The 15,761-nt window shown below is 36.5% G+C and overlaps 1 pseudogene; it reads left to right on the plus strand.

Annotated features, from left to right (window-relative positions):
• The first annotated feature begins 9,149 nt into the window (after positions 1–9,149).
• Positions 9,150–13,495, plus strand: LOC121798443 (annotated as a pseudogene).
• Positions 13,496–15,761: the final 2,266 nt, after the last annotated feature.

The raw sequence follows: 15,761 nt of genomic DNA on the forward strand, positions 1-15,761 counted from the left end.
TTAACTTACGTGCTCTATACACCGAATATGAAACCAAGTATAATAGTACCCACCAAGTCAGAAGACCTACCCCTCCTCAACAACATAATTTTGGCTTCGCATTTCAAACTGATTACGATGACCCCGACGCGCAATCCCAATTAGCCGACCTATACAGCTACAACACCGGCGGAAGGTCGACTTCAGGTATGGTAAGTGAGTTAGATTTATATTTCGATTCACTCTTTTCCTTTGGTGATGAAGGTCCTACTCCTCCAGCCCAAATCGACGTCCTCGATTGGTGGGGAACACACGAGAAAGATTTTCCCATACTTGAGTCAATGGCCAAGGAGATTTTTCCGGTTCCGGCTTCCACTGTCGCTGTCGAGTCCGCTTTCAATGTTGGATCGCGTGTGTTGGATGAATCAAGAAGTAATCTCTCCGCAAAAAATATGGAATCCGTGATGTTACTTGTTGATTGGACCAAAGCTGACGTCAGAAAATAAGAAAATGATTGGGATGATTGTCAGGAGGAACCACAAGAAGATTTCATCGGGGATGAATCGTAGGCCAACCGTCAACCGCCGGCCAAGCCAAATAGGTAAGTAAGGTAAGAGAACTACGTAGATTTTAATTCCCTAATGCAAATGAGCATTAGGGATACGTAGGCACCTCAACTTAAATTTTAAATTTAAGTTGAGTTCAAGTCCTTTTTCCTTAATTTCTTTTTTTCCCATTTGTTTCTACTTTAAAAATATGCAAATACAATTAAATAATTGTATTTGTATATACTCTAGTCGGTGAAGTAGATTTCTCTATAAGGCTAAATCCGGGAAACTTTTGACAATTCTACTATAATTATTGATTGTTAGACTAAACTCAACATTTAAGATTGAATTGCTAAACGTGTCCTCAATTTAGTTATGTAGAAACATCTCCTTCGCCGACTAAGAGTATATATACTTATAAATTTATTGTTCAGAACTTCAAGTCTTTTTTGTAATTTGTAATTAGCTTCGTTGTAGACTAGTAGTCTCGTTGTATTTAAATTTTTTGTTTAAGACTTCAAGTTTTTTGTGATTTGTAATTGTTGTAACTTGTAATCTCAATAAAATTGCAATATTCATCGTGATTTTTTGAATTTTATTTACGCACATTTCATAGATAAATAAATAAGAAAATGCAAAAAAATTACGAACCGCCGAACCGGCCCGGAACAGACGGTTTTTGGACGGAAACCGGTGGTTTTGAACCGCCGCCTGAACCGGCGGTTTTTAAAACCGGAACCGCCAGAAACCTTGGCGGGCCGGTTCAAGTTCATGGAAATATTGAACCGTGAACCGCCGGTTCCGAAACCGGAACCGGCGGCTTATGAACCGTGTACATGCCTAGAGGGAGATCGATGAAATTATAGTTTCCTTGGAAGAATTTGTGAAGGGTTCTGGAATGATCGAGATGGATCTAGATAACAAGATTCTACACATGACTTTAGTCAATAACGGATGCGAGGTAGGCCCAAAACCTAAAGTATATTGGGCTTACTTTTCATTTGGATTCTTTCTAATTTTGTTTTGACGACGAAATAGTTATATCTTTCCAATTTCGCCGCCCCGATCATCAAAATTAGTTAATAAGTATAAGTACTACTATAAACAGAAAACAATGAACTACACAAATGATTTCTAAAATTTTCGTTTTATGCGCCAATAGTTATTGGACTTTAAAAATATTTTGGTAAGTCCATATACTAAGATGTAATCACATTCATAGTATCTTTCCGTTATTCATCCTAAATTTCCACCGAAAATGCCCTAAAGCATGGAGGACATTTTTGAACTTTCATAAAAATGGGATATTTAGGTAATGAGTAGTATGATATTTTTTCTATCTCTCTTCTCTAGTATTGGGTATGATATTTTCGTATAGTTTAAATGAATCATTTTATGTCAAAATAAAAATAAAAATAAAACTTGTTGGTTTCGCAGCGAAAATCTATTTAGTTTGATAGAAAGACTTACATTTAGATATGCTTTTATCAGATTGTAAACTAGAAATATGTTTATATGCATATAATCACCAATCAATTTGAATATATGCAATTAAATCAACGTACAGTAAGAATTCAAGAGTTGAATTCTATCACCATCTTCAATTGATCTCAACCACGGATCTTCTGATCTGTTCCCTTTTAACTCGAATTTGACCTTTGTGTGGGCAAAGCTCGTCAAATCCTCAAAAGCTGGAGAAGAATTGAAGACAGAAAAGAGAACCCTAAAAAAACAATATTTTTCTCTCTACAGATTGCAGAGATCAAATTTTTTATCGGTAGAATTATTGATAGGGCTCGTTACAAGCATGGTTTTATAGGGGTTTATTACATTATCTGGGTTGATAATGTGCGAAAAAGTGGTGAATTTGAGTATGCAGGAGCTAAAAAGTGTTGAAGCGGCAGAGTCCAGGAACAACTTGATCAACTCGGGAAAGAAGCGAAAAATAGCCAGAACCGAAGACAAGTTGATCAGTTGAGGACAAGCAATGGAGCATACCTAGCCAACAAGTTGATCAAGAGGAGCTCATCACATGAAGACATGAACTGAGCGAGTTGATCAAGAGGAGCTCACCACATGAAGACATGAGCTGAGCGATTTGATCAAGTTGATCAAGAAGAGCTCACCACATGAAGATCCCTCAATTACTGCAAGGGTAAAATGGCCAAATCGGATGAGAAGTTGCCTTAGAGTTGAAGTTGAAGCTGCTCAATAAATAAGAAGTTTTCCACAATGAAGAGTGGCACTTAACGCTACCGTAGTTTAGGTAGGAAGCTCTAATAGGTGCTTAACGCTACCATAATTTAGGTAGAAAGCTCTAATAGGCACTTAACGCCACCTTCTCTTAGCTTAGTTTAGTTTAGTTACTACTTTCTTAGCTTAGCTCTGTAGTTTCGACGGAGGAATTGACAACTCCGACGTCGGGTTTACATTTCATTTCATGTTTTCAAGACTTTAGCGTAGATTTACAATGTGTTGGTCGTTTCAACGGTGGAATTGACGCCTCCATCTTAGAAGCTCCTTCACACCTTACTTTCTAGTTAGATTAAATGGTTTCAACGGAAGAATTGACAACTCCGCAGTTGGATCTCGGTTTATTTCCAGTTTTATGAAGCTTTGGTTTATTTTCATGTTGATGATGTTATTTACTCATGTTTATTGGATGCTTTTCGCAATTGGTGGTTTAGATATTTAGATTCATGTTGTTTACATGATTTCCAGTAGCTTAGATGTTGAGATCTAGTTGTTGCGTAGGATTTGCTCAAGATTCATGGAGTAGATGTTCTGGTTTTGTTCTAGTTTAGAAGTAAATTGTGTTCCGAAGCTTGCTTATTTTCTTCCCGCAACTAGTCAATCTTGATCTTGTTTTAAGCTGCAAATCCATTACTCATGTTTCTGAAATGATTTCAAGCTTTTCTTTGTCTCGAGTTGCCATTAGTTTAGGAATGTCCATGCCTAAGTCTCTTTCTACAGTTAATTGCTTTGCACAAAGCATTCAAAACACTCTTCCATTTATGTTTTCTTAGTTAGATTTAATTTAAGCTCTCAAACTCAGTTTTCATGTTTAAGGTTCAAGTTTCCCACTTTAGCGTTTAAGTCCATGCTCAAGTGCTTAAGGCGTGGTGGCTAACACCAACCCAGTGTCATAGAAACAATCTCGAGTAGGTCCACGGTCTCTGTGGTTCGACCCCGCTCTTGCCGCTTATACTTGGTAATATTGGTTGCAAAAGTGGAAACTATAAATCTTGTTGAAAGAAGGAACACATGCACTCGACACATGTGAAAATCCCTCTCTTAATTATATTCTGTCTTCTCTTCTTTTCCCTTTTATATTAAGTTAATTATTTTAGGAAAGACCAGGGATCTGTGTAGGATTGGATTGGGTCACAGTTCATGCTTTCACTAATTAAATTAAAAGTAATTTAATTCAAGCCCAAACTTAAATATTATTATCATACACTATAGATATAATATTGACAGCCCGTCCAAACCGAAATTACGAGTATTTCGGGACTTCCTCTTTAATTAAATCATTTCCCGTGTTTAAGATTTAAATATCCATTAATTAATATCAAGTCTGCCATCTGGCTTTTATTAATCAATTTCTTTTTCTAATAGTGGTCTAGTTTAGAAACATTATTTATTATTCATGAAATAAATTCCAACTGACTAGTTTTCTGAATAATAAACCTTTTTCTAAACACCTCTAGAGGATATTATCAGACTGACCTCTCCCAGCACACGATTCATTGCAATAACAATACTAGCACCACTTAGACATTAATGATCACTACCCAATCTATCAGGATTCTTGGACAACGAAATACCCTCACCATTTGATAAGTCAAAGTAGTTTTCAATTGATATCGTATGCTCAATGTTATGTCAACAATGATTAAGAAATGACAATCACCGAGACCTCGTCTTTCAGTAAATAGTCAAGAAAGATTTATCTCACTGTTTGATCCTTTCAGTGCTATACCACACCGACGTCGTTCATTTCCTTAGGTAAGGAAACTTTCGGACTCTTTCACGATAGGTAGTCAAAGCCTATCTAGGTTGTGAAATAGTTTTCCTTCTGCAAGAACTGACAAGTTACCTACTGTGAACGCCGCGCACAACTCGTCTACTGTCAGAAGACTTAGACTCATTTTACTTAAGCTATGTATTTAAATGAAAAACACATTTCAACATATCATAAATACATAAGCAACACATAATCAAAACGCATTGTAACAAAATATTCTTTCTCATTAAATGGTATAAATAGATAGAAGAGTTATTACATACACAAGCATTCGAAAGATGCTTTCAGTATACTAAACTCTAACAAAACTAGCACTTGAAATTATTAAATATTTAATTCTAAAAATTAAAATTATAAATTTAAATTTTGAATTGACTTGTGGTTCGATTAATTTTTTAATACTCTATCGGTCCTAAAAAATAGACTATTTTTACCATTTTGAGACGTCCTCTAAAACTAGACCAAGCAGAACCTGCAAAATGAAAGCAAGTAGACATGTCAAATGTGGAAACAAATATAAATGATGAGAAACAAATGGAAATATCAAACCTCGGAATGGAAATTCCATCTGACTTATCACACTTCTCGCATATGAACCTATTCTTAATCTTCACAATCTTTTTGACACATTGTTTACATGCCATATTGGACCATTGTCTATAGTGGCACTCAACATTTTCAATTCTACCACAATTCCAGTAAGAACCCTCCTATGGAACACAATAATTAATTTTGATTTTAATTCAAATAAAAGTGATCTATAAAGAAACAAAATAGCAAATAAAAAGGGGAAAAAATGACCTCATCTTCTTGTACATCTACAAGAGTCATTACGACCAAGTCATCAAATTCATTAGAGACCCTTGTTTCAGTCAAATGAAAAATCGATTCTTGACACTAAAAAGTGGCATCACCAGAAATCCTATGATTTATGAAGATGTTACATGGGTGTTAAGATTATTAACATTTCAAGGAGAGTCAATACTATAATAAAGAGTGATTTAAAATCAAAACTCAAAAAAATGTAACGAAAAGATTTACCTCTCTTTGAAACTGGAAATCTCATCAATATCTAGGTTGATGTAAACTGAAGAGGCTCGAAACGCTTGCTGAAAATATGATACTCCCTCCGTCCCATGCTACTCGCACTTTTCATTTTAGGCCGTAAATTTGGGATTGATTTTTTTGTGTAATTAAAAAAGAATTTTAGGTGTAATGAGACATCACTTAATAAAAGAGCTCTTAACTTAAACTAACATATTAATTAAATGCATTAATTCTAACTTAAATTATAAATAGTGTAAGGACTTTGTGACGAGCCGAAAAGCAAACGTGCGAGTAGCACGGGACGGAGGGAGTATAAAATATAATCGCAGACTGGTCAAGCCGACTAACTGGACCAAACTGGTAAGGCAGATTCGCTAGACCTATCTACGTGTCGTCGGACGCGCAATCCGAGGCTACTTTCAAAAACATTAACCCACAAACACTACTCCCTCCGTCCCGGCTAAGATGACACATTTCTTAGCCGACACGAGATTTTAGGAGTTATTGGTTAAAGTGTTTAATTGGATAGAGAAAAAGTGAGTGTAAGTATTAAAGTAGAGAGATAAGGAAAGTTGGATATTTTAATAGGAGTGAGAAAAAGTGGTTGAGTGTATTAATTGGAGAGAGAAAGTTTTCAAAAAGGAAATGTATCATCTTAGTTGGGACAAACTAAAAAGGAAAACGTGTCATCTTAAGCGGGACGAAGTGAGTATTAATTAGTATAGGGAAGTAAGAATCGAATCCCACAAGGATGGAAGCGTAAAAACGTGTGTTCGAGACATTTTGGGAGGGTTTTTGGTTGCTGCCACACAAACTAAGTGAGTTAAGAATTTACTTGACTTTGCGGATAAAACATGGAACTCTACCTAACGAATCAACTAGACAGGTTACGTACGACAACATGCATGAATGACTAAACTTGCAACAAACATTTAAATCTAAGAGTAAACAACCAAGAGCACCCGCAACTACTAGACCATGTTGGAACTTTCCTAAAATAGGCAGACAAAGTGTAAAAGTAAGTGGGGACCAATTTTCCTAAACTGACTGGTTTGGGAGAAAAGCTGTAAAAACAAAAGCATAAAGCAGTTTCAACTCTGAATCTCTAACTACCTGCCACTTCATCTTCCTCATATAATCAAGTAAAACAGAGCATAAACAGAGCAGCAAACACCATTGACGAAAAACAGAGCATGCTTCAAAACAAGTCGCAAACGAGAAATTTAAACTAAGAACTACCGGATCTACGCTACTTGGTCAACCAGACGACAAACAAATAGAAGCAAACCATGATCATGCATATCTAAAACGAAGAACACCAGATCTATGGAAACAAAACACAAACTATCATGGATCTACAAAATCTAACATTAACAACTACCAATTGCGAAAAGCATCCAACAAAACATACATAAAGCTCGACAACACCAAATCCAACAAGAACTCAAACATAAACTTCCATAACTTCAGATTCAAAACAGATCAAACAAAATTCAACGTCAATATTCAACTCCGACAACGAAAAAACTACGGAATTCTGGAACTAAGAGGTTTAAAACACCAAACACTTTCAAAATGAACTAAAACGTAGCAAGACAGAAATGAAAGATTGTATCTTCGCTCCTCGGAGCGGTGGAACCACGATTACAAACTACAAAGTCGGAACTAGGATTTTCCCCTCTCCAAGTGTGGAGGCAGAGAGCTTGAAACTGAAGTTGGAGTATATCTTGTGAGCTAGGAGAACTCAAAGGAGGCTGGAACTGAGCTCGAAGAGCTTGTGAGCTAAAAGAAGCTGCTTCATTCTTTAATATTGGTCCTTTATATAGGGAGGCTTGGGGCCCAAATCCTGAAAGGCGTTGAAGAAGTTCGGCGGTAATGATTAGGGCGTGAACGGCGTCACTGGCGTATCTACATGGGAACAAAGGGGTACAGCTGTACCCCCAAATATTTCTAATAATAGTAAATAAGATTCGGCTAAATGTAATTGGAGTGGAAGATCCAGTGGTAAAGTTCCCAGGATATTTCCTGCTGCACCCAGGTTCGAGTCTCCTCTAGTGCTTTTCATAATTTTATGTTCTCCTCTATGATATAATAATTTTTTTACCTTTTATTATTACTACTGCATTAGAATATTTAATGCCTTTAATTTTTCTTATGTGACATTTTTTATTTTTCTACTAATATATTTAATTTCCTTATCTTTTCACTATTCTAAAGCTTAATTCCTTTTAATTTTTTGTATTTTTAAACATTTTTTTGTAATGCATTTAGTTTTTATTGTGTATTTATTGTCCTTTTTAATATATTTGGATTATTTTAATCATTTTTCAAATATTTTGTAAAGTATTTTAATCTTCTTGTAATAAAATTTATATTTTTATTTTTTGTATTTCTAATACATTTTTAAAATTATTGAAAATTTTCTTAAATAAGCCAAAAAATGTTTTGTCATTAAAAATAACGCACTTTGCAAAAGCTTAAATAAATTATCTCTAATATATAAATATAATAATTTTCATTTTTGACAGTTGAAGTCATCCAAATAAAAGATAATGAAACATTGTCAAAAAAAACAATGACAAGTTGAAAGAAGATATTAACCGATTCTAAAGCTCGAAGATGTAATTATTTATCGTACCCCCAAACTAAAAATCCTAGATCCGCCACTGAACGGCGTGGTGTAGAAGAGCGGGAGTTCAGGCGAATGACATTGAGAGGTGTAGTGTGTGACTATGTGAGGGAAAACCAAGGATGGAGAATTTTAAGGACTTTGTGTAATTTTTTTCTACTTTAGTTTTTCTCTTTTTTCTCTATTTGCATGAAGATTTAAGGCCCGAGTTATTCTCTTTTTTCTCTATTTGCATGAAGATTTAAGGCCCAACGCCCAAGAATATAGATGTTTAACCGTTGATATCAAGTTTTCTAATTTTTTCACTATTCAATAGTATTTCTGTACATTTTTAATATGTTAATATATTTTATTTTTAATAATACTATAATTTTATTTTATATCCGTATAAATTAAGACTTCGTATGATCCTACTGTTTATTACTCTCTTCGTCTGCGAGTAGGAGTCTCATTTATTTCCTGCACGAGTTTTAAGAAATTTTAAGAAAAGTGGGTGGAAGAAAGTTAGTGAAATAAAAGTCTCACTTGTATATATTAGTTTTAAATGATATGTGAGTGGAATGAGTTAGTGGAATGTGAGACATCTTTACTATATATGGTAATTATGAACCGGGACTCCTATTCGCGGACGGATCAAAATGGAAAAATGGAACTCTTATTCACGGACTGAGGGAGTACGTAGTATTTCATAAAATAAAATAGATTGTGCATAGCACATTGTATAAAAGAAACTATAAAAAAAATCAAAGGCTTGTAAACCTAACATGTAGTAAAATAAAATTATTTAATCAAAGGCTTGTAAACCTAACATGTAGTAAAATAAAATTAAATAATGAGCAAATGAATTTTGTTAAAACATGGCCCATTAATATTAATACAATGTAAACAGAGCCGAAGACTAAAAACAAAATAAAAGTGAAATACCAGAAACAGAATCCTTAAGAATATAGCGCCGTCGCTTCTTCTGCACGTCAACTTCTCGGCCATGGCGGCGCTACCGGGCAATGAGATATCTGCGTCGGGACGGACCTCAGTAAAGCTCAATCTCACATCCCTGCAGTCCATTATGAAAGTTGATCCCGAAGGATATAGCTCTGAGCTCTCGCTTGTTTACGATCAATTTAAATCGTCTCTCGACCTCTTTCATCAGCAAGCCTCCTTGAATTACACATCTATTAGTGGAATCTCCGCCGATCACTCCGTCGCGAAGGACTTGGGCTCCAGGGCAATGTTTTTAGCCCATGTTGCGCCGTTTTACCCCAAGGAATTGGCCCAATTTCCGACTGAATTGGTCTAGATTCTGGAATCTTCGCCAAGAGTTTTTTCCCGGTGCAATTGACGCAAGCGTTGATACTTTTGGTCAATCGAAAGGTAACTATTTTCTTGGATTGAGTTTTTCGAGATTTATGTGAAAACCTGAAGGAATATTGCTTTGTCGCATTTTCTGTGGAATTGGATTATTTTTCTGTGTATTGTTATTGTTAATTAATTGATATTATTAGAATTTAGTAAATAAATGCTTATTTTCCTCACTGTTTGGCCATAATTTTGCAAAAAGTAACATGGAATATGGTGGCATACTGGAAATGTGTTTTTTAATCATTGTTTCTACTATGTGTGTAATTCTAGTCCAGGTAGAATGAACAATCTCTAAGTTCTTGGTGTGATTTCTTGTATTCCAGATCATAGACATCGCTGAGACACTAGAAGTATTCATGGTGCTTCAGACACTGCGGGGAAAAGTGTTGCGACAACTGGCATTTTCCCACGTTATTAAAAGCATTAGGCGTATGAATCAGAAACATAAGAACGATCTAAAGAATAAGGCACTCCAGAACATTTTGCTTGGAATGCTGCAGGTGTATAGTGCTTACATGCTTTTGGCTCTCTCATCTTTGATTTTTTCAATTTTGAAGTGTGATGTAACTGATCTTTGTGGAAAATCAGCAAGAGGAAGAAGCAATATCTAAGCTAGCGCTAATTACCCTGTGTGATCTCCATCGGAGGAAAGTTTGGTGTGATGATAGGACGGCAAATGCTATATGTATGGCATGTTTTCATCCGTCAACAAGGTTTATTTTTTTGTGCTGCTTTATAAGTTATCAGGTTGATATCTAATTGTCTCTATAAATAAATATACTTTGCAGAAACATGATTGCTGCCTTGTCGTTTCTTCTTGATTTTGAGAAGATCGAAGATGATGATAGTGATGATTCTGACAGCCAAGATGACCAAGCAACTCCACAGCCTCAAGTATTTCTGAGTAAAGAAGCTATGTACAAGGTGTGTTTCATTCTTTCAACTGTTTATAGGTTTTTGCTTCAAATGATTAGAGAAACTGACTGTGATCATAATTCATAACATAATAGCTTAGTAATGCGTTTACATCCTCGAGTACTTGACTCATATGGATTATGCTTTTTAGCTCCATAAATCTCTAAAAAATTGTTTATCTGATATATATGGCTGGTGCTTGAGCCAAGTCCTCGTCAGTTTCTTTTTATCAACTTTTCTAGAATTAATTGTTTCAGACATCCATGATATATATGTACCAAATGTTAATGATTTACTTTGGGCAATTTAGGCAAACTTTAAAGGCACACCATCAAGCAAAAAGAAGAAGGTAAAACTGCAGCGTTTTATCCGAAATCTGAAGAAGCAGCAGCGTTTATCATCCGAGAAAAGTAACACAAACTACTCCTCACCACTAAACCATTTGATAGATGCACAGGTTTGCTCAATAATGTGCACTGTTTCTTCTCTAATATATTATTCTTTGAAGGTGTTGGGGGAGACTGACTGTTACGGACTCAATTCCCACATCGGTTGTGAGAACAACTGATGTGGGGTATATAGACTAAATGAGCTCTCTCTCCTACCAGACTAGTATTTTGGGATGAGTTCTCCTGTTTGGTCTGTATCAATTGGTGCTTTCATTGAGAGCCCAAACGGCTCGGAGTGGTGGCCGGGTAACGAACTCGCCGTGACCAACGAGTGCGTTTGGGACCGCTCGGAGTGGTGACCCACGGAGTGGTGGCCGGGCAAAGAATCCGCCGTGACCAACGTGGCCGTGACCAACGAGAACTCGGAGTGGTGGCCCACGGAGTGGTGGCCTGGCAAAGAACCAGCCGTGACCAACGTGGCCGTGACCAACGAGGACGTTGGCCCTTAAAGGAGGGTCGAATGTTACGGACTCAATTCCCACATCGGTTGTGAGAACAACTGATGTGGGGTATATAGGCTAATGGGCTTTCTCTCCTACCAGACTAGTCTTTTGGGATGAGTTCTCCTGTTTGGTCTGTATCACTGACACTGGTCAAATTTTGTCCACAGGGTTTTTCCGAGAAGCTATTTTCTCGAGTGCAGTTTAGCACCAATGAAAAGTTTGAGGTAATTCATTTGTGTACTTTCACATGGGACGATGGCTTGAAAATATATGCTTTAATGATGTGTTAAATATTTTGTTTGTCTTCTCATAGGCTAAAATGATGATGCTTAAAGTAATTGCACGAACTATTGGCCTTCACCACCTGATTTTGTTGAACTTCTATTCTTATCTTCAAAAATACGTCCAGGTATGCTTATCCCTTACTGATATAAGTAGGGTATTCATCCTGATATGTATCCAAGTCTGCTTGTATTCACTGTAGCCACATCGACCAGAACTAACAACTCTACTTGCAGCAGCTGTTCAAGCCTGCCATGAAATGGTAACCTCAATTTTATTGGCCGAATTTATGTGGTTTCTGTTCTTGATTCTTCATTTGCTTGTCTTATTTCCTGGATAGTATTCTCATTCTGTCATTCATACATTTTGGATTCTTTCTACTAGGTACCACCTGATGCTGTTGAACCATTGTTTAAGCAAATAGTAAACTAGTTTGTACATGATCGATCGCGACCCGAGGTACCATTGTGCTTTATTAAGAGGAACCTATAGTTCAGTGTATCTTAAAAATTTCATCTTTCCGTTTTCCAGGAAATCACTGTTGGGTTGAATGTAATTCGCGAAATATGTCTTCGCATGCCTTTGGTAAGTTCAGAATAGTTTTGAAATATGTTATTAGAAATGTAGTTGCAGAGACTGACAACGCATTTTGCTCCTATTTTCAGTTGATGACTGAAGAACTGTTACAAGACCTTGTATTATATAGAAAGTCACATGAGAAAGCAGTTTCTGCTTCTTCTCGATCACTTCTTACACTATTTAGAGAGGTATATATCTCTCTCCACCCCTAGTGATTGACTTTACTCAAGTAAGCACCTTTATTGGAAAATCACTTGTACTGTGTTGGGATTTATTTCATCGAATCTGAAATTTTGGTTTCTAGATTTGGCCCATCATTGCTAGTCAAGAAGGATAGAGGGAGGCCTGCTGAACTTAAGGCTAAACCTAAAGCCTTTGGCGAGGTGCATGTTGAGAGCAATGTCCCAGACATTGAGCTATTGGAAAAAGAAGATCAAGGGAGTAGTGATGTGGACATTGGAGAAAATCGGATCTATGGGGGAGTCTACTACTACAATAACAAAAATGTACCCACTTTGTTAATTGTTCCATTTATGGGAAAAACGCCAACTGAGCTGGCGTTTTATTAAGTGAAAATGCCAACCGGGATGGCGTTTTACATTTAATTTGTGAATATAAAAAAGTACGGTACTTATATAAACTCGCCAACTAAGTTGGCGTGTTTGTCTAAAAACGTCGTCAACGTTGGCGTTTTCTTCTTGTTTAAAACGCCATCCACGTGGGCGTGTTTAGTTTAAAAACGTCATCAACGTAGGCGTTTTTATGTTAAAAACGCCATCCAGGTGGGCATTTTATCGTTGAACCAGATATCAGCAAGATTTCTCCCAAAAATGCGAACCCTAATCACTTTCCTTCCCCAATTGCGAAAACTCTCCCCAAATGCGAAAAACCTTAAGGAAACCCTTGCTCGGGTCGACACAATCGGCGATTTGAGGGTGAAGATTTCGATTTTGGGCCCATTCTTCCAAACATTAGTCTTCCTATTCGGTTAGTATATCTAAATTTTGACCAATATTTGATGGATTTTTATGATAGTATATATTGTAGTGTAATTAATAGAAATATTTGATAGATTGTTATGATATTATATATTCTAGTATATCTAAATTTTGATCGATATTTGATGGATGGTTATGATAGTATATATTTGATGTAATTAATATCTAATTTGTGACCAATTTTTGGCTTACTCTACATAATGATAAATGTAAAAATAATACATATTTATTTGTGTTTTACATTATTGCTGATAGTATGACGTAATGTGTCAATTTATATTTGGGTGGAAAGATAATTCTCGGATCAGTTATTTCATATAATCCTCCTTTTTCAAAAGGATTCATTATGTTGGATGAAAGTGTTTCCTATGATAAGCTTGTGGAAACAATTTGCGAAAGGATGGGGATAAGCATATTTATAAAGTTCAAATAATATGGAAACGTACTGTATGCGTTGGATCCGGAGTCACGTTTATAGGTACTCTACTAGAAGAAGTTTGCATGCCACTAATGTTGAGTGAGAGTATGGCTACAGGAGGTCAAATTGAATTATTTGTTGAGTATTCGGCAATTACTCAACAAATAAGTCATCATGTCATAAGTTATGAAGTTGGTATGTCTACGAGAGCCAAAGAACCAAGTTTCGCTGCAACACAAGATTTTGATGTTGGAGGCGTGCGTTTAGGGGACAGTGACAATTGTCATGTGGTTGATGACATTATAGGTCCTGATAAAGCTGACTTTCTTGATCCACAATCACCTTATGATTCTGAAGATGTAAACAGTGTTAGTACAGACTCAGATGGTGATCTGTCTGATGATGAACAATTTGTTGATTCAAGACCATCCATTCCAGTTGGAGAAACAGCAATTGAAGAAACAGTGGTTGGAGAAACAACAGTTAAAGAAACAGTGGTTGGAGAAACAACAATTGGAGGAAGGGTAGTTCCACAATTCCCACATCGTGGAATGAACTATTTTCGCACCTTACCAGGTACGTATGATATTTTTGATCCAAAGAACTTTGAGCATGCTGATCCGAGTGTGCATTATTGGAGTGAAAAAGATCCTAGCAATGTCGGTTTGCATACTAAATTTAGAACGAAGTTGGAATTGAAGACAACTGTGACTTTTTGGCATTTGGAAAAAATCCGACAATATACAGTTGCTGAAAGTAAAGGAAAGAGATGGCATGCAGTTTGTAAGTGGCCACAAGGAAATCCGAAAGATAAGTCATTACCGAAATGTTTGTGGGAGTGTCGAGCAACTTTGAGAAAGCATGATGGACTCTGGCAAATTAGAGTGTTTAGCACTGCTTATACTTGTATGGGGGATAGTAATTATAATGGGCACACTAATCTTTCGTCGTCCATGATATCATTGAGTGTTCGACATCAGATAGAAAACGATCCTACCTACAAGGTAAAAGCTATTGTGGCGGATATTGAAAATAGATTTCATGTGAAAATTAGTTACAAGAAAGCATGGTATGCTCGGAGGTCAGCTATTGAGCTTGTATATGGTGGATGAGAGTGGTCATTCAAAGTTTCACCGGCTTATTTGAATGAAATGCAAAGACAAAATCCTGGTACAATTGTCGAATGGTTGCATGATGACAGATTAAGCCACGGTATGAACAAGGTATTCAAGTACGTATTTTGGGCTTTTGGACCAGCTGTGGAGGCTTTTCAACTATGCAAACCAGTTTTAACAGTTGATGGAACTCATCTACGTGGACGATGTCGAGGTAAAATTCTTATTGTCGTTGGATTTGATGCTAATAAGAAATGTTTGCCTGTTGCATATGTCATTGTTGATGAGGAAACCAAAGAAAGTTGGAATTGGTTTATGGAACGCATTAGACTTCATGTAGCAAAGCATGAAATATGTGTAATATCTGATAGGCATGTGGGAATCATAGATGCAATAAATTCTCCCATATGGAAAGAAGAACCTAAAGGTCATCACAGGTTTTGCTTGCTACATGTTAGAAAGAATGTTCTGCAGAATCACAAATGTATCATGGTTAAAAGATTGGTTTGGAAAATGAGTATTGCTACCAAAAAGCGCAAGTTTAAGAAGAGACGTTGTTTACTTCGAGAAGTCAACAACGAGGCTTTGCAGTACCTTGATACCGTGGATAAAGAAAAATGGAATTTGGCGTACGACAAACACAAGAGATGGGGTGAGATAACTACTAATATGGTGGAATCTTACAACAATGTGTTGAGAGGCGCAAGAGAACTCCCAATCAAAGCTTGCATTGATATGACATTTTGGAGGACAATAGAATGGTTCAATGAGCGGGCAATTGCATCAAGACAGTGTGCGACACAACTTACCCCGTGGGCGCATGAAAAGGTGTGCAAAAATGATGCAAAAGGCCAGTTACATAATGTGAGAGCACCAAGCTCAATTCGAGGGATTTATGTGGTTCGAACAAGAAGTCGAATTGGGGGAAATGGTAGTAACAAGTGGAAGGTGTTGTATTTTGAGTCGAACTGCA

Source organism: Salvia splendens, chromosome 1 (genome assembly GCF_004379255.2).
Source record: "Salvia splendens isolate huo1 chromosome 1, SspV2, whole genome shotgun sequence".
Classification (NCBI taxonomy): Eukaryota; Viridiplantae; Streptophyta; class Magnoliopsida; order Lamiales; family Lamiaceae; genus Salvia; species Salvia splendens.